The following is a 19,585-nucleotide window of genomic DNA, read 5'->3' on the forward strand; positions in this document are numbered from 1 at the left end:
CCGGATCTAGCAAAGACAGGATGAATCATCAGAAACTAACCTATTTAGGGAAGGTCATTTGCATTGTTTTTAAATGCTATGCACTCCTGATGAGGGAATTTCTCAAGGATTCAATAGGCCAAGCTTGTTGGTAACATCATCCCCTCTGGCCACAGGCAGATACTGAGTGCTGTCTTGCGTGTGAGGCATCAGGCAGGGGACAACTGCCTGCACACCCCTGGGACAATAACTCTCTGGGGCTCACAGTCCCTGATGAGAAAACCTGGTACCCTGTGCATCACTGAGTTAATGAATGAAACAGCCAATAGGTTAACTGGTGCTTTACTGATGTACTGACCTTTGTTAGGAACGTTCCATAACACACCATGGGAGGGCTTTCCCTGCTGGCTCGGTGGTAAAGAACCTGCCTACCAGTGCAGGACACAAGAGTTCGATCCCTGATCCAGAAAGATCCCACAGACTGTGCAGCAACTAAGTCCGTGGGCCACAACTACAGAACTTGTGCTCTAGAGCCCCGGAGCCCCACACACCAAGCCCACGCGCAGCAACTACTGACGCCCACGTGCCCTAGAGCCTTTGTTTCCAGTAAGAGAAGCCACTGCGAATGGGAAGGCTGTGCATTGCAACCAGAGAGTGGTCCCCGTTTCTGAAACTAGAGAAGAGTCTGTGCAACAACAAAGACCCAGCACAGTCAAAAACAAATAAATTTTTTAAAAAATTGTAGGAAAGCAGCAGCTTTTACACCACCACAGAATTAGGCACTTCTTTCATGGCACCTGTCACCAGGTACTCTCTTCCTAGGATGTCATGCTGAACTGTGTAATTATTGTTAAAAACAAGTATATGAGCAAATCCTAGAAAATTCTAACAGAATAGTAATATTACATGTGTGCTCTGATGAAGTTTTACTGACTTGCTTATACATATGAGCCATAAATGTGTTCATACTCATTTCTTACCATTTCTCTTATGTAAAAAAAGCATTATTAGAATAAAGATGTTCACTTTGGTGTTACTTACAACTGTGAAAAAATGTAAGATAATCTAGATGTCCAATATAAAGGAGAGTTAGGAACTTTTAGTAGAGTGATTTAACAACTAGTATATAAACACAAAAATGATAAACATAAAAATGAATCACCCTCAATGAAGATATTTAAGAAGAGTTTTAATTAGAAGAAGTATGTGGTGGTTACACCAAAATAAAGGTTATATGACTATCTGAAAAAGACTATAAATGAGAAATTAAAATCGTTCCATTAAGAGGAGTAAAATAGTTTTCTGTATTCAATGTTTCAATGTAATGTTGTTTAATTATTTTTTAAAGATTTGCTCTATTTTGGTTATAAGATTTTCCTCTAGTTTCTCAGTTTTTTGTTTTTTTTTTTTTTAATGAAAAGCAAAGAAAAAAGCAGTTACCTGGGAGCACAGTAAGTAACTCTTTTCTAGACCCCACCAAGACAGGGCTGTTCACTCTTATGAATGTCCTCAGTGACCTGCAATTCAATCACCCACACGGGACCCTCCCAGCGAGGGCAGGCACCTGGGGTCAGCATGACCAGAAGGGTGGGGGAGACCAGAGGAGATCTGCGACAAAGACGTAGAGACCAGAGGTGTCATCTGGCCATCCTGTCTGACCTGGCAAGAGGCTGTTGCCCCCTCCCCCCAAGACAGGGCTGTCCCAGCAGGTGACCCAATTTGCTCAAACACTCGAAGTCCTGAGCTGGGGGAAACGCACTGCGGGGGCCGGACCTGACACCCACCACAGTTCACCTGGAGAATTCTAAGAGAGGCTCAAGAGTGGAGGTGTGCTATTTACACAGAGGCCAAGAGAACCTGGGTATACACCAGATCCATAAAGGCACGAGCAGAACGGGTCTGCTGAGCGCTCCCTATAGACCAGAGGCGCGCTGGGAGTGTCCTCTGGGCTCTGCGGCATCCCTCGTGGGTGCTGGGCTCGGGGGAGCCCACTGCTCCTGTTCCTGGAAAAGGCCTCCCTCCCGCTGCCTCCAGCTGAAGTTGCTCTTCAAGCATCTATACCATTTCTATGACGGAAGAGATGAGAGTAATAGAGTCTCCATCGAATGCTGAGTGCTGAGCTGCACAAGCTGCACGAGCACCTCTTGTCTCTGCACCCTCACTGCCGCTCTGCAGGACGGGGACTAAAAGCCTCTCTACTCAAATGGAAGAAAATGCAGCTCAGAGAGCCTGAGAGACGGACGACAGGATGGGCTGCTCTGCACTGACCGCGCTCCCCTTCTGTAACACGTGCTGCTTAACTATCTCTCTTCCTGCTGACCTGAGGGACGGACCCGTGGCCCCCAGTGGCAGTGGGCAGAGAAGGCCTGACGTGTGTCACATGGGGATTTCTGTCTCAGCTTCTTGTGCTGCATCCCCACTGTGATGGTGGTTCCGTGAGTGCCAGGCCTTCCCTGCTCCCCGTGGTGTCCCTGTGGTCAGAACAGCCTGACAAGGAGATATTCCGCAATACCTGCCGGCTGGACAAATCAAGCTCATCACCAAAATGTCCTGCCCGGCCCTGTCCACTAGGACTTGCTTTGTGACAGAGATGTCTTGGTCTGCACTGACAACAGCAGCCAGGAGACACATGTGGCCACTGAGTACCTGAAATGTGGCCAGTAGGGCTAGCTAAGGAAAAAATATGTTTTTGCACTATCATCTTCATTTAATTTTTTTTAATTGAAGTAACATCGGTTTATAACTTTGTATGTTTCATGTATATAAAATTTTAATTATATTTCTACTTCTACAGCATACTCACCACCACCAGGAAAACAGTTAAGCAGGTATCTCAAAAAATTAAGACTAGAACTAACATATCATCCAGCCATCATCCCACTTCTGACCATTTGCCCAACGAATTTGTATGTGCTTAGTTGCTCAGTTGTATCTGACTCTTTGTGACCCCATGGAATGCGGCCTGCCAGGCTCCTCCATCCATGGGGATTCTCCAGGCAAGAATACTGGAGGGGGTTGCCATGCCCTCCTCCAGGGGATCTTCCCAACCCAGGGATCAAACCCAGGTCTCCCGCATTGCAGGCGGATTCTTTATGTTCTGAGCCACCATGGAAGTCCTGACCAAAGAATACGAAAAACTAACTCAACAAGAGACCTGCGACCCTGCCCCTCACTGTTCATCATGGCATCATTAACTGCCAAGATACAGAAACAATCCAAGTGCTTGTCATCAGATGAATGGATAAGGAAGATGTGGTGTGTATATATTAATAGTACAATGAAATACTTCTCAGTCATAAAGAAGGAACGTGTTTTTATTTTATTTAATCTTCATGAATGCAAAGTTCCATAGCTAGGTATGGCTGGTGCCTGCCCGCTGGTCAGCTGAATCTACCCCATTCTGTAATAACACAGCCCGCTGCCTTCCCAACCATGCCCCATGCCTCTGCTCCCACATCACCCTGTACCAGCCTGGTCCCCATGTGGACACCATGCTGACTAAGTATGTAGTGGGTATGAAGGTGGTACCTTCAGGCACTCATTCAGGAGCAAGAGGAGAAGCAAAATGATTCAAATAAGCACAACTAGTGATGAAGACATGGTTTGGGGACAAAAGCCGATAGAAAACATTCTTCACTGATCACTTTCTCTTCATTGATATAAGTGAGTCTTGGGAACACATAGTCCCTCCCTTCCTACCCCTTCAACCACCCCAAGGAAGAGGCATAGAAAGTCAAAAACAAAAGCAAAAAAAAAAAAAAGCAAAGAATAATTCTGCTACCAAATTTACCAATTATCAACAATTGGAGTCATGGCTACTCAGGTACCAATTAAAAGCAGAAAAGCTGACTCTACATCCCTGTCACATTTCCAGGAAACGTTCAAATGTAAAAGCAGCAAATGTCAAATTAAGCGAGTTCCAAGTATGAGGTATTTTAAGGAGGAATGCTGATTAATTCATGTGCGGCTCCATACTGTTTGGCAGGAAGACCAGGCAGGTTTTATTAAAGGAAGTGGAACTCCTAGCCTGGTGTATCAGCTGCTACGACCCCAGTTCTGAGTGACAGTTCTCTTCCGGCCTGATGGCCCTGCTTCCAGGATGTCCTTTAGGCCCCTGGCATCAGGGACAACCAGATCAATGGCTGTGAGAGCACCAGCCCTACTCCCTAAGTGATCCTATCTACCAGTACTCTTGCCTGAAGAATCCCATGGACAGAGGAGCCTGGCAGGCTACAATCCAAAGGGTCACAAAGGGTCGGACACGACTGAGTGACTAACACTTTCACAAGTCAGGCTAGTCCTCACCCTGGCGAAACCAGTCAGCTCTGTGATACAGGCAGAGGAGGTGATCCCTTTTTCCTCCACGAGTCCTAGACGCCCCAAGTGCCCCCAGACACATGGCATTCCCACTAGAAACGGCCAGAGGAAGCAAAGATGCAGAGTGGCTGATATAAATATCAACATACCACAGGCCAGAGACTTGCTCCTAAGAGGGCAGAAACCACTTTGCTACCTCCAATTTGCAAATACTAACCCTCTGTCTGTGGCATCATGTCCCTTCATAATCACACATGGAAGAGAGGATCTCCGTTCAGCCCTGGCACTGGCCAACGTGCACCCCAAGTGAGGAATAAACCCAGGAAAGGGGCACAGCTGGGATACGGTGCATACATCTTTGGTATACAGTAGGCATCCAGTAAGAGTACGTTCTTTTATACACTTGGCACTGCACCTTACGCTGCCAGCGAGGTGCTCACATTTGTCACGGGACTTCATCTGGCTTCTACCTCTAGTCATGGTGCCGACAGTGAAAGGTGAGGGGCAGCCTGAGAGCTGGCTGGCGTGAGGGTCTCCAGGCAGCGGGGCTGAGGGTGCAGGCAACAGGTGGCCTCGCCCACCCTGCGCTATTCAAGACAGTGACCACCAGCCACACGGGGCTTTTTTTTTTTTCCTTAATTCATTTTTTTTTTAATTGAAGGATAACTGCTTTACAGAATTTTGTTTGTTTCTGCCAAACATCAACATGAATCAGCCATAGGTACACGTGTCCCCTTCTTCTTGAACCTCCCTCCCATCTCACCCTTCTAAGTTGTTATAGAGCCCCTGTTTTGAGATCCCTTTAAATCTAAACTTAGTGAAATTAAACGTCACGTTCCACACTCATGCTGACCACATCTGAGGCGCTCACAGTCACAGTGGCTGTCGGATACTATGTAGATGCCACAGGTTTCCAACATCACAGAAGATTCTACTGGACGGTGTGGGTCCAGATGCTTGAAAAAAAATAGTAAAATGGACAAGACACCCTGACTTTTACTGTCAACGTGCACAGTAGTTCTAAACAATAAAGAGATAAAAGATGCCTCCCTGTCCCCCAACCCCTGGGCCTCCCCACATCCTGTTGTCCAAATAAATCTCCCTGGTGATACAGGGTAACTCAACCACAAGCTGACGACCATCTCAGCTGCATCACTGCTCACATGATGTTAAAAGGGAGGGGGGATAATGTGAGTTCTACTCCCTTTCTCTGTCTATAAGAGAACCACCTTAAAGAAAGCCTACAGCTAATTCTACAAAAAATCTAGAAAGAAAACTAGTAAAAGAATCTATAATTACCAAATGGCATATAGCCCCTGAAAATGGCATGTATACAAGGGGGCAGGTAGATAACCCAGGGCACTTTTCTTGTATCAAATGCACCTGTTCATAGGGCAGAGAAAAGGCAAGGACCTCAGGGCTCTCGTTCCACAGCAGGATCATGTCCCAAAGATGGTTCTAAAATAGAACTTCTTCCTCCAGACCAGACTGGAAGCCACAGAGAACTGCTTAGCTCTCTATGATGATCTGGGCATTAAACATTGATGGGCTACGGACCTTTTCCTAGAAGGATATTAAAAATGCACACTGTTTCTAATTTCAAACCCCGAGACGGTCTGTAAAGCTTCCAGACAGTTCTGTGTTTCTGATTTCTTATGCAGTCCTCCCCTCCCTTGCTGCTGCTCTGTCTCCCTCCCCCATAGGAGGAGGTGCACACTCTCCGAGATTGCATGTTCACTCTCTCAGTGGATCAACTACACTTATTTTCCATGACTGTCCTAGAGCTTACAGCATGCACTTTGTAACTAACTTAAGTCCCTGCACACTGCAGTGTCAACACCTGGGGTGCAGGTCCTGCGAAGGGCATCCCAATTCCTCCCTCCCATCCCTGGTGACTCAGCCGTCCCTTCAGCTCCCCCTTCCCCAAGCCAGCCTCACCCAGGGCAGCATGACTATGACAGACTGAAACACACAGTTAACTTTCGGATGAAGAATTTTAAAAAATCTAAAAATGTATCCCATCTTGATATATTCTTTCTCTCATACTCTTCTTTATGGAGATCTGAGTTTCTGACCTGCATTATTTTCCTTCTGCCCTGAGGAACTTCTTTCAACATTCCCTGCCAGACTGGGCTGCTGGAGATGAAGTCTCTTTTTGTTGGTCTGAGAAAGTCTCTATTTCTCCTGTGCCTTTGCCAGGTAACTTCATTGAATACAGAATTCTCGACTGGTGGGGGTCTTCTTCACCACCCGAAATACCATCCTCTACTCTCTTCCTGTGTGCATGGCTTCTGACAAGAAGCCCTGCTGATGCCTGTCCTTATTCCTCTCTAGGTAGTGATGCTTCATCTCTAAATTGAAAAACTTTCCAGTATAACACCTTCCTCTTAAAGCAGATACCCTCTTTATGGAACTCATAAAATTCTCAGTGGGGTAAACCTGAACAACACATGCAATACAAGCCAATTAATGAGGCTCAGATAGATGGCACGGGGTCACAGAAGCATCTGTGAAGGGGTCTTGCCTGACTGCTGCATTGCAATGCTTAAAATAATTCCACGGCTTGCAAGAAAAGCGGGCTGTAAATGAATCTGACTGCTGATAAATGCCCCCAACTGACAGACAGCTCAGCATGTCCAGCTGGTATCTGATGCAGGGATAATCCACTCCCATCCCCCTCAGGAGGCTCCTCTGTCAGGTGTGCGGGTCAGGACTTGGAACCACTTAACCGCCAAACACTTGCCAGACAAACCCGAAAAAAAAAAACCCACTGAGATAAAAGTAGAGAATGCTTACTGCTTGCTTCTGGCCATTTGTCAGCTTCACAGAAAGAATGGTTGAAAATTATTATGAACCCAATAAAACAGAAGGCTATCTATGGTGGTTTTAGGGATAATGAACCAACTGGGAAACTCATAGTACAGAAAATTGTCCTTTCAGTCAACTCATTGATTCAGGGAACAAATATTTTAAGACAATGCTGCTGGGAATTCCCTGGAGGGCCAATGGTTTCATTGCCAGGGCTCAGAATTTATCCCTGGTCAGGGAACTAAGAGTCCACAAGCCACTCAGCACAGCACCCGCCCGCCCCCCCCAAAAAAGATGATGCCTCCTAAATTTATCCATCATCCACTCTGAACTGGATTCAGTCTGCATTTGACCCCTTGAAGGATGGGCTTCCACCTGCTCCAGGTGGCCTAGTGCAAGAGCCTTGTCTCTGCTGCAGAAAGTAGCTGCCAGTGGCTCTGCTGTCTCCCCAAGCCCTGCAGCCTTGGTCACATGGCCCATCAGAAATCGACAGTGCAGGGGGGCGGCTGGCGTTCTAAGCAGGACTCACGCTCAGAGGCAGGGCGCCAGGGGCTTCATTAACCACACCCTGGCAACGGGCCATATGCTATGGATGTCAGAAGTAGGCCTTCAGGGGCAAATCAGTGATTTGTTCATCCGCATCATGGGTTCTCACCAGTGACACGAGGGGCCTTCATGAAATATGGAGTGGTCACAGTATTAGCAACATAAACAGAATGTAAAAGTCCACCTGCTGCATAGCTTCCATGCCTGGGAACCTGGCCCAGGCTCCTGCGCCCATGGGCAGGGCTGTGTACTCTGGTAGGACACAGACCCAGGGTCCCACGCAGACCCTACAGGTAACAGTTCCTTGTGTCTGCCTATTACCAGGTCTCTCTATAATCAATCCCGTGGAGCCTCTGGTCTGATGGCTGTTCCCATCTCATGTTGCAGAAGGGTTATGGGGTGGAATACCTAATGCTCACCCACCTCAAACATCCTGGAGCTGATTATCACCCGCCAGAAAGAATCTGAGCATTGTCACAGCCAGGTTGATTAGGTCAGTTCCCGGCAGTGGTTTATCCATCTTCCCTCCTGTCCATCAGACGGTCGGTGTCACATATAAATCAGAGAGTAATCATTTAAAATTTCATCTTTAATATCTGTTCTTTTTAAAAAAAAGAAAAGGGCGGGGGGGCTTCGAGTTTCAGACTCCCTAGAAAATTACAGACTGGAGAGGCCAATTACAATCATTGCCTCAGCTGGGACATGCGTCACGTGGCTCCAGAGCATCGTTGGAGAGCGGAGAACAGGCGGGGTGACTCACTGTCACGCGCTGTGCAATGGAGCCTGTTCCACACAGGGGACAAAGCGGCACCTGCCCAGCAGCATTAACCAAGTACCATCGCCATAGCAACTGTTGTCAGGCCAACAGACCTTTTCAAAGCAATCAAAGAAAATGTAAATCAAGGAAGCTTTCTGGACTCAAAAGTGGAGGAATAGGGCCCCCGGCTCACTCCTGGATTGACTTCATAAGGGAGTGCTCATTATGGGTGAAGCGATTTAGCAGCAGCAGCAGCAGAGGCATTATGGGTTTAACTCTGAGAGCCAACTGGACATTTCTTTAACATTGAAGAAACGCCCCTGACATAAAGCCTGGGGTCTCACCAGCTTTCCCCCCGTCCCTCATAGGCCATCCTAATAGATGGTAGAGTTGAACACAGAGAAAGGAGCAGTCCTAAGAAGTCAAAGGACAGGGAGGCAAGGAGAACATCTGTGTCTGGAGGAGCTTACTGACTCCAAGTGCAAAGCACACTAAAAGGAAATGAAATCAGTTCTCTATGGGGTCCCCCAGAGTGAGCAGGGGAGAAGAGGGATGACGAGATGGAGGGGCAGGACACAGGGAGGTCAAGACGGAAAATGAGTACGACACCAAATGGGTAAAAAATGCTGTCTCCCACGGTGGGAAACAGTGCATCTCCACATCAAGCATAAAGATAACATTCATTGCAAATTCTGAGAGCTTATTTCTCACATACTTTTCAGATCTCCTTTCACAGCAGATCACAGGTACAATATGGCCTCAGCTGTAATCAAGTCTCAAAATATAAATTCCTTGAAGAGAGTGTGTAGAAAACAGCAAGCATTAGAACTCCAAAGATACCTCATGTCTAGTGAGACGAGGTCACAAGTAGGCAGTGGGTTCACCTAGAAGACTCATGTTCCAAACAAAGAACAATTTCTGGGCAGTAAAGTTAGAGATGAGTGGAGGTGTTAACAGCCCACCCAGCACCTGGAAACCTCTTAGTCAGCTCTATCTCCTGCAGTCAGGTGACGGGCTTGGTGCACCTGGGGAGGCCAGCCAAGGTGGGGCTCCAGGCATTCTTGGACCCCTCCCACCTGCAGCCGCAGACACCAGAGTCCTCCGCCACCGACAGGCCGTCTCTCACCACTGCCTTCTCTGCAGTCCCATCTTGATCGCACTGACATCTGGGTTCTGAGCACCTCTTGGTTTCAAAGTCTTTTCTGTGCCTTTCTGTCATACTTCCACTCAAAAGGCTCTCATAGCATTTCAAAAATCTGGGGAAAACCTGCACTCATCACTTACGACCCATGAGACAGGAGCATCAGGATGCAGGGTTGTAGAACCCACCCCCGCCTCCTCCTCACCAAGGACACTGTAGGAGAAGCTCACACTCGTGCATCCTGTACGGAGAGCAGAGGTTTAATTTTTAAAAAGAAGCAATTTTAGTTCTCAAATCAGTGTTGAAGACTTTGGCAGAGCAGACACTCCTGAGCTGTGCCCTTGCCTGTGGGTGGATTTGGATAACAGCCTAGCAAAGTCAAGGGAAGAGGAGAATAAGAGGGTGTTCAGGATCTGCTCCTCCACCAGACTCAGCCCCCAGTTTTCCACCCTCCCCTCAGGTTCCTCTGAGACAGGCGTCTGTGGGAGGTTCTGATACTTAACGTCTTCATTAAGCGGTGCTGGAGGCACATCTGGGGCACAGGGCACCCCCCCCGACTCAGCAGCATCACCTTGGGTGGGTCCTCCCAGGTGACACCAGAGCACCAGGTGGATAATGGGGACCCTTAGCCAGTCTCAGTTACCCTCCCCTAATCCCATGTCCAGTATCCTGGATGACAGAAAACAGAGAAAAACAAAACCCAACAGTAAAACAAACCAGGAACCACTCATCACTGAAATGTTCCCTAAGTCATTGGCACTGCAGAGACAACATGGGCTCTTCAGCAACAGGTTTGGAAGTCAGGGCTCCGTTCACAAAAAAGGCAGCCCTCTTCCCTCTTGGGAAAAGAGCTGCGCGTGTTTTCTTTAGGTTCACAGAAGAGCACACTGAAGCCTCAAACATTTAAGTGCACAAGGATTGTGAAAGGCTGTAAAATTCTTGAACTCAGGCAAAGAAAGCAGAAGCTCCCAAGAAGAAAATATTTACTTGACCATCAAGGTCACCTGCCCAATTTCTTACAGCAATTAGGAATTAATCCACTTTTTTTTTCAGTGAGGCATACTCCCAATAAACAAAACTTCTGTCTTTTTCCAACACTCTTTAATCTATTGAATTGGCAAAAATCCACACTGATACGCAGAGCCCAGTGCTAGAGAAACAGCACCTGCTAATGACCTGAGGAGGAGCCTCTTGATAAAAGCAGCATACCCTGACCGTGTGTCCAGAGGCTACAGGTCTGGGAGCTTACACCAAGAATCAACCCAGGTACAGAGCAAGACTGAGGACACAATGCACCTCCCCAGCACTGCCCTTGAGAGGAGAGGCTAGGATATAACTTAAATGCCCAGCAAGAGGCAGTTAGCTAAACAGACTCGGCTACCTCTCATGGTGAAAACAGGAGGCACTCGTTAAAACTGAGGTTGAAGAGATGATTTGAAGATATGCAAAAATGTCTGTATCATTAGGAAAAATTAGGTTATGAAACAGTGCAGTGTGATCCTATTTGGTAAATTTATACGCAGATATAGAGGGGGTGTACATGCCCTACAGAGGAATGAGGGGAAGTATGACCCAGAAAACAGACTGACAGTACTTTTGTGCTATGAAGTGAGTGTAGTAAAAGTCACTCAGTAGTGTCCGACTCTTTGCAACCCCATGGACTGTCACCTGCCAGGCTCCTATGTCCATGGAATTCTCTAGTCAAGAATACTGGAGTGGGTTGCCGTTTCCAGATCTTCAGGGGATCTTCCCAACCCAGGGATTGAACCCAGGTCTCCTGCATTGTAGGTGGATTCTTTACCAGCTGAGCTACAATGCCAGGTTCCCATGGAGGGGAGAATTAAAAGGTGATTTTATTTTCTTCTTTGAAAAGATAAGATTGAGTATCATCACTGATTTCAAAAGAAGAGTGTTTGAATAAAATGCTCCCACCGTGCACTCAGCAAGGACGAACCTGTCCTCTGTTACATCTGAGCAGCCGCCCTGCAACCTCCTAGGACACGATTCACTATGTGGTACCCACACTCAGGAAGCATCCTGTTTAAGCTCACAATGGGAAGACAGGATGGATCTTACCGACCGGAAGGGACACCTGGGATGGTGGGAAGGCCAGCCTTCAAGATTCCCTAGGACCTTGTGACCTTGTGAAGCCACACTGCACAGGGCTAACCAGTGTAACCACAGGACACCACAGAGATGACAGTGTGTGACTTCAAAGGCCAGGGCTCTAGGGAAGCCAGCTGTCATGTTGGGAAGACATCTGAGTAGCCCTGTCCATGTGGCAAAAAAACTGAGGCCTCTGGCTAACAGCCAGCACCAGCTTGCCAACCCCAAGGGCTATGCAGGAGACGGGCCCTGCCGACACAGTGGCTGCGACCTAACCAGAGTTCCCTCCCTGGCAGAACCATCCAGCTCCATGGTCCACATTCCTGACTCACAGAAACAGTATGAAAAACGTCTATTGTTGTGTCAAGCCGCTGAGTTTGGGGTAGTTCTCTGCACAGCACTAGATAATGAACACAGATGCTGTCTGGCTTAAAGCATGACCCCCGTGATCCAGGCAGGCTTCACTTCGCAGGGGCAGGGGGGCCATCACCCACATGGCTGCAAGGTGTGTCCCTGGAAACAGGGGTGGGGACTTTTTTCTGCCACCGGGGTCCAGGGCTCCACCAGTGACCTGGGAGGCCAGCCAGCTTCCAACAGTGCTTGGTGAACACTCTAAATGGGACAGTAGAGGACGGGACACCAACCCCACCCCCCGAGGAGACAGCATTTGAGCTTATCAACAAAGAGACCTCTGAATCAACCTGGGCTCTGAATCAGTCAAGATCACACATGTGGCCCCAAACTGCAGGCCCAGCCCCCAGCAGCACCAACCAGCTTCCACAATGTAACACTCAAAATCGTGCCTGCCACCCAACAACTCCTCATGTGAACTGTTCGCTCATCTGGACTTCCGATTTCTGCTCCAAGTCATTCTACAAGTAAGATTATTTTTAACTCTCAATGTTATGACCATTTTTTAAGTGACTTGGGTTAACTGCCCTCTCTATGTAAATGCTACAAGCACAAGCAGTTTGTAATTTAAACAGCATTTTTTCCACTCCCTGCCCTACTCTTTCCTTTTTTTTTTTTCCTTTCTGTCATAAACTTTTGGTAAGGATCTCAGGGTTGTCAGTTATTTTAAACACTGCAATGCAAACAACCACTGGAAGTCGAGACAACTCAGGCTTCCAAGTCAATAAAATTATTATTGCTCAGAATAGTGCAATAGTTTCCGTATATATCACCAAATCACTAAACTGGCAAAAAAGAAAAAAGAAATCACCAAAGTAGGAAAGAAGTACCTCTGATATAAATCCATGGAGAAAAACAGAAATTGAGCAATGCAAATACAGGAAAAAAGCAAACCTGAGAAATTTAATTTGGTGACTTAGGAAGAGAAACTAAAGGGACTTCCCTGGTGGTCCAGTGGCTAAGACTTCGAGCTCCAGTGCAGGGGGCTTGGATTCAATTCCTGGTGAGGCATATAGATTCCACATGCTGCAGTTAAGACCTGGTGCAGCCAAATAAATATTAAAAAAAAAAGAACATAAAGCGATTCATTTTTTTAAAAAAGAGAAACTAGGCATCTTCTCCCCTTTACTACCAATATTTTTGAAAAAGGGACTCTGTAATGGTTAGTATCAGAATAGAATATAGCAAAATGTTTTCATAATGAAGTCTAAACAGAAAAATATCTCCATGTAAGGTTTTATTATCATCTTGGACAGATTTTTTTTTAATGGAGAAAAATGATCAGATAAATGTTGCCAGGCAGTTTGGCAGGACCCTTGGCTGAAAAACACTCTAGTCCACTCAGCCCTCAAAGCCTCCTGTACTGACCTCCCTGGATGCAAGCTGGAAATGCTGCTTCTCCTGCCCTGAAAAGTAAGGCTTCTAAGGGTCGATTCAGATGTGACCCAGATTTTAAAGAGCTAAAGTTCTGAGACAGAGGAGTGACAGCATTTCAGAGGAACTTACTCTCACCCTCCTCATCAACTGGGACAGACGTTATTCTGCAGAGTTAGACTCGGAAACTTGACAAGAAGTTAAGACCTCTAGATCCTTCCCTTTTTATTACATAAGAGTCGGAACCTGCAAAGAATTAAGTCCCTCCCACTCCTTCCCCCAATAACATGTGGAAATGAGTAACAAGCACAAAATAATATATGACTCATAGACATTATCTACCATGTAGCATTGATTTGTAGCATTTTTCACACCAGAAAAGGTTTGACATTTTATTAACCATAAGGTGCTTGCTGCTGCTGCTGCTGCTAAGTCGCTTCAGTCGTGTCCAACTCTGTGCGACCCCAGAGACGGCAGCCAACCAGGATCCCCCGTCCCTGGGATTCTTCAGGCAAGAACAATGGAGTGGGCTGCCATTTCCTTCTCCAATGCATGAAAGTGAAAAGTGAAAGTGAAGTCGCTCAGTCGTGTCCGACTCTTTGTGACCCCATGGACCATAGCCTACCAGGCTCCTCCGTCCATGGGATTTTCCAGGCAAGAGTACTGCTTAGGTGAATACAAAAAAAAAAAAAAGTTGATCCATTGACCTCAAATGGTTTAAAACATCACATAAAAACAAAAATCACACTAACGTTTAAGAAAACCTCAGAATTCCAGTTTAGGACTTGAATATCCCGGACAGATTAACCTGTGTGGTGGCTGCCGGTTAACACTCGCAGGTGATGACAGCACCGTGGACAGCGGGCAGCACTCCCTGCGGACACATGACATCTGGTGACTTGTACGCTGTCTGTCGAGTCACTCATCGGACAAGCAGCTGCTGAGCACCGACCACACACCTGACAAGCATCATGCTTAGTGCCCGCAATAGTGAGAAGCTTCAGACAGGACCCGCTGGTGGCAGAAGACGCTCACCTCTTGGCTCAGAAGCAAGAAGCATCTATACCGAGGAACCATGAGGATGGGCTGAGTAGCCCCTGTCTGTCCTCTCACAACAGGTGTTTTCTGTATGATTGTAATGACACACCCCAGTCGGCCCACGTATCGATTAAAGGATTACAGACTACAGGATTCACCATGACCACTTCTGCTAACAATGTGATGCTTACATACTAAGTTTAACCAACGGAGTTCCCCCACCAACCCAAAAGTTTTTAAGGGCAGGGAAGACGACTCATATAGTCTAAAAGAATAACAAATCTTTAAAAGAATCCTTGTATACTCAGAGGCTTTTTCTGAACCTAAAATTCTTTACAATACAGAGTTATAATATTATTTTACAAACACTGCTATCAAATAGCAATTTAGGAAGTTTATTTTGGCCCAAACACAGAAGCAAATCTTCTTTTTTTCCCCCAAAGTTAGTATTGGTAAGCTTTTCTATGAACGCCCAAATTCAAAGAACCACAAATGATCACTGATTATTTTAACTGTGGCATGTGAACCAAGCTCACACCCAAGTCTGAAGTCAGGACTTTATACAAAGATACAAAAGTTGCAAAAGCATAACTGGCTCATATGCTTTCTAAATAGGATGACTATTTTCTTTCTAATTTTGCCAATGTTAAAACAGTGGTAACTTGACTTCCAATTTTTGGAAGCCATCCTGCAAGGTGGTTTGACATTGGGAAAGCTCTGGAGTGCCCTGCTGACTGTAAGTTGAAAGGTTCATGCCTACTGGTGAAGCTCTTCCAGTTCATGTTTCCTCCAGGCAAACCTCCTCCTCAGCAAAGCCTTCTTGGCAACCTTGTTACTCTCTAGGACCAGGTTCTGTAGGAAGGGCTGCTCTGCTCCCACTGCCCCCACCTTTTTTTAATGTAGAAATAAATGTCCTGCAAGTCATCAGAAATTAAATAAGCAAATGTAGTCATGCCAAAATCTTCCTACTAAAACATCTGTTCTAACAACAACCAATTAAAGTGATGACAGAGTCAATAAAAAATAGAACAGATGACCATGCTGGTGCTGTTTTTAATGCTTTGCGCCATGAACAGCTCAGGAGTGAGGGGTTCAGCTTCCTCAGGCTTCAGCCTCTCAGATGCAGTCAAAGCTTTGAGAGGAGCATAACTCAAGAGTGCCATCAGCCAAAAACATGATGCTGTTCCACACTGATCGAGATGGGCAAAGGCCTTGGGAAACGATGGAAGGGAGGCCATCGACAGGGTATTCTTCGTTCATCACAAGGATCAATTAAAACCTCTCCATGACCCTAGATTCTTTACAACTGCTATGTTTTAAACATTTTTCATCAAGTGTTCTCAATTAAACAGGCTGTGAAAATAAATATGAGAATAACATTTAAACTGTAGAGACCAAGGTCTCAGAATGAAATACTGGAGAAGAGAGGAGCCCCCAGCCCAAGGACGTCTGTGAAGGGGCAGCCTCTCCATCCTGCCTCCCTTCCTCCCACCAAGGAAAGCGCCGCCCGGGCTCTGCGGGTTCCAGTTTGTCTACACTGTGGAGACGTCTGTGTGTAGACGTCTGTCTACACTGTGGAAGAAGGCTAACCATGGAAAGACAAGGATCTCTGGTCTCCACGCTTGTGAGGATGTCATCACTTCCAGCCCAGACTCTGCAGCGCTGGGCCCCATCACAAGCATCATCAGGAGCATATGGACGCCCCCTGACTCATGGCGGCCTAAGTAAACAGGGAGAATGGGTCACCCGGGCGAGGGGGAGTGTGGTCACATGCTGGCCACTGGTGCTGTTTCACTATAACCGAGATGCTGGGGAACGGGCCCTGGTTACCCGTGAGAAGCAGGAGGCTGAGGAAGGCGGGCAGGTCCCCAGGGCCCAGTCACTGACAGATGCTGACCATGACCAGGAAAAGGACTGCAGCCAAAGAGACACCAGAGCTTCTGAGAAAGACCGTCTGGCCTCTGTGAGGGCCTGGGCTCAAAGGTCAGAGGGAGCCGCTGGCCTGCAAGGGGTGGCAGCACCATGGACAGACCCCGTGGGGCACAGCAACCCTACCCACCAATACCTGAGTCCAGAGCTTCCGGCCCGGGCTCCTTGGAGGTGGTCTTGGGCACCACCTCCCCACCATTTCTCGCAGATATAGCGCTGCTGCTAAATCGCTTCAGTCATGTCTGACCCCGTGCAACCCCACAGACAGCAGCCCACCAGGCTTCCCCGTCCCTGGGATTCTCCAGGCAAGGACACTGGAGTGGGTAGATATAGCGCTAAACACCCCCAAAGACTTGCCCCTGCCTGGTCCCCACACCACACAGTGGCCCGTCTGGGTGTCAGATAGCCTTGGGGATGCAATCATATGCCTACCAAGGAGTCCCCCACTAAGTCTGCAATCAAGCGGTCCACGGTGTCCCCTTCCCTGATGGCTAGAGAGGCTCAAGCCAAGACACGTGGCGGGTTGCACGCTGCAGAGACCCCTCTCCTAGGGAGACTCTCACCACCTCTGAGAAGCTCATCAGCCAGAACCAAGGGAAACAAACATCCAAGACCTGCAGCTGCAAAAATGGTCAATTCAATCACAGTAAAGCTGAAAAGAAAACCTTCTGGTGACCTCATATTCAACTATCAAAAAGAGAGCCAGAAAAATCCGGGAAAGGGCAAGTGAAAGAAGCTATTTAAGTTTCCTCCTAAAAGAGCAGTGAGTGGCTCAGAAGAGCTCGTGGTCCACGTGAAAATGAGAACTCTGCAGCTCGCTCTGCTCAGCAGCTCCAGACCCAGAAGAGCACCCACCCAGAGCCACAGCTCGTAACAATCAGGGGAGGGCTCGGCTTCTGCGACACTGACCAGGACAGCCGGAGCAGGGGCCGCCACCAGCCCTCTGCTGGGCCACACACAGGACGGGCCCTGCAACAGGTGAGGGTCAAGGTGACCCAACAACAGGGCCCCCGGTGTCCCCCACCTCTGAACAACACAGAGTGTGGCCGTCATGCTTCAGGGCTGACGGGCTCACTCCAAAGTCCTCGACGAAAACATAACTGCCTGCTCTTCCTCAGAGCTGTTACGAACTGACCTCACAGTTTACCATGTATGTATTTAACACGCTGGCATCTCATAAACAGAAACTCAAGAAAATCCGAGACTCGGAACAGCTTGCCAGAACAGCGCGTATAGTCAGGTACCATGGAACGCTCCTGGCTACAGCAAGATCCCAAAATGTGCTTTTTACGTTTCAAAACATAATTCAAAAATAGATAATAAAATCTTGTCCTACAGATATCTGTTATCTGAGAAAATGTAAACACATGGACAAACATATGTTGTTCGATTCAACAGGATTACAAGAGCCACGCACAGGCACGTGTAACATCTTCAAGGAGCTATGTGGAACACGATGCTCCTTGTTTCTTTATGAAACAAGAATTGGCTGGGACTTCCCGGGTGGTCCAGTGGCTAAGACTCTGCACTCCCAATGCAGGGGGCCCAGGCTCGATTCCTGGTCAGGGAACTAGATCCCACATGCTGCAACTAAATGTCCTGCACACCACAACGAAGATCGAAGATCCCAAGTGCCACAACCAAGACCTGGTGCAGCCAAATAAATATTAAAAATAATAATAATAACCAGCAGCCTCAGACTAAAGGTAGTACCTGTCACATTGTGCAGTATTCTAGTAAGTTGCCCTGGGCAGTTTCACACCTATGCGGACCTCTTACTTGGGACGTGCAAGCAATCCCAGCCTGCCGAGGGTGGGTCAGTGACTGTGCGGGTGCCAGAGATGGGGCAGCAAGGAGATGGGGGCAAGGAGACCCCTCCAGAAGCAGAGGCACAGGCAGCCCCTACCTCGTGGGGAAAGGAGAGGGCACTTGGGTCAAAGGGCACCAGAGCCCCAGGACTGCTGGAAGCTTTCTGTGGAAACCTGGTGGAGTCAGACCCCATTGGGCAAGAAAACTGATTTGAAGCAACGACAACCAGCTGGCATTTTGAACGCAGAAGACAGGTCAGTGTAGGGACAAACGGTGGATCTTTGTCACAATTATTGAGGATGAGCCAAACACCTGGCAGGGCAAATAGTGATGCCCTTATTCCTCGGACAAATGTTTGCTAAAGCTCCTACTACGTGCTGGGGAGGTGTTCACCTTAAAGGGGCACCTATATCCTTTCACGTGCATCCTTTCCAATGACCTAGGAAGGCAACTGCCGTGGGTGAGAGCCACACCCCACTCACTGAGCCCAGCACCTCCCCTCTGCCTGCCCCCCAGGGACCTCGCTCTGGGGAGGCCCTCCCGAGCCCCTGGACCACCTTTGAGCATCACAGTTCCTGCTGTGTCCAGGAACACCTGCTGCTGACGAGAAGCCAGCCCTGCCTTTCTGGCTACCAGCTGCAGAGAACAAAACGCAGAGCCACAACACCAGCTGGTGGGCAAGGCGACTTTCAAGAAACCAGATCCAGAGTTCTCCAGGAAACCAGAGTCTTCCAGGTCTTCTTTTCATGGTAAAACTACCCAGATGTCTTGGGCATCCCCACTGCCCTAGGCCTCTTCATGTCCACATCCTCTTGGTGAGCGTTCCCCCTCACACCTACCACAGGTTGGGAGTTGAGGCCGCCATACTCACCTCGCCCGGTCAAGGCCAGTGGGATCCACAGGCCTGCTGCTGCCGCCCTGCCCCACCCACGATCTACACCTGCAAATTCAGCACAAAGTTCCTTTCCCTCAGCTCTGGGTTTCATTTATAAGGGCTGGAAACTATCGTGCTTTCTGGCTCATGTAATGAGAAAAATGGGCTTCCCTGGTGTCTCAGCAGTCAAGAATCCACCCCACAATGCAGGAGACGCAGGAGACCTGGGTTGTATCCCTGGGTTGGGAAGATCCCCTGTAGGAGAGCACAGCAACCCACTCTAGGATTCTTGCTGGAAAAATCCCATGGGCAGAGGAGCATGGTGGGGTCATAGAGAGTCGGACAAAGCAACTGAGCACTCACGCAATGAGAAAAATCCTTTGATTAAACATACACATATACACACTCATGCTAATTCATCTTCTAAAGCAAACAAAACTATGTTTAAAAAAAGTTAATACAATCTCTTTCACCAACTATGTGAATTTGAACAAGT

At 47.8% G+C, this 19,585-nt stretch overlaps 1 protein-coding gene and 1 non-coding gene across 2 annotated transcripts in view; one reads left to right on the forward strand and one right to left on the reverse strand.

The window, feature by feature from the left end:
• DTD1 (D-tyrosyl-tRNA deacylase 1) overlaps positions 1–19,585 on the reverse strand; it is a 79,224-nt gene that overhangs the window by 29,132 nt on the left and 30,507 nt on the right. The gene's annotated exons all lie outside the window — the stretch shown is intronic.
• TRNAG-CCC lies at positions 17,904–17,976 on the forward strand. Its single transcript has one exon. It is a non-coding gene; the product is annotated as a tRNA-Gly (tRNA).

Source organism: Bos indicus x Bos taurus, chromosome 13 (assembly GCF_003369695.1).
Source record: "Bos indicus x Bos taurus breed Angus x Brahman F1 hybrid chromosome 13, Bos_hybrid_MaternalHap_v2.0, whole genome shotgun sequence".
NCBI lineage: Eukaryota > Metazoa > Chordata > Mammalia > Artiodactyla > Bovidae > Bos > Bos indicus x Bos taurus.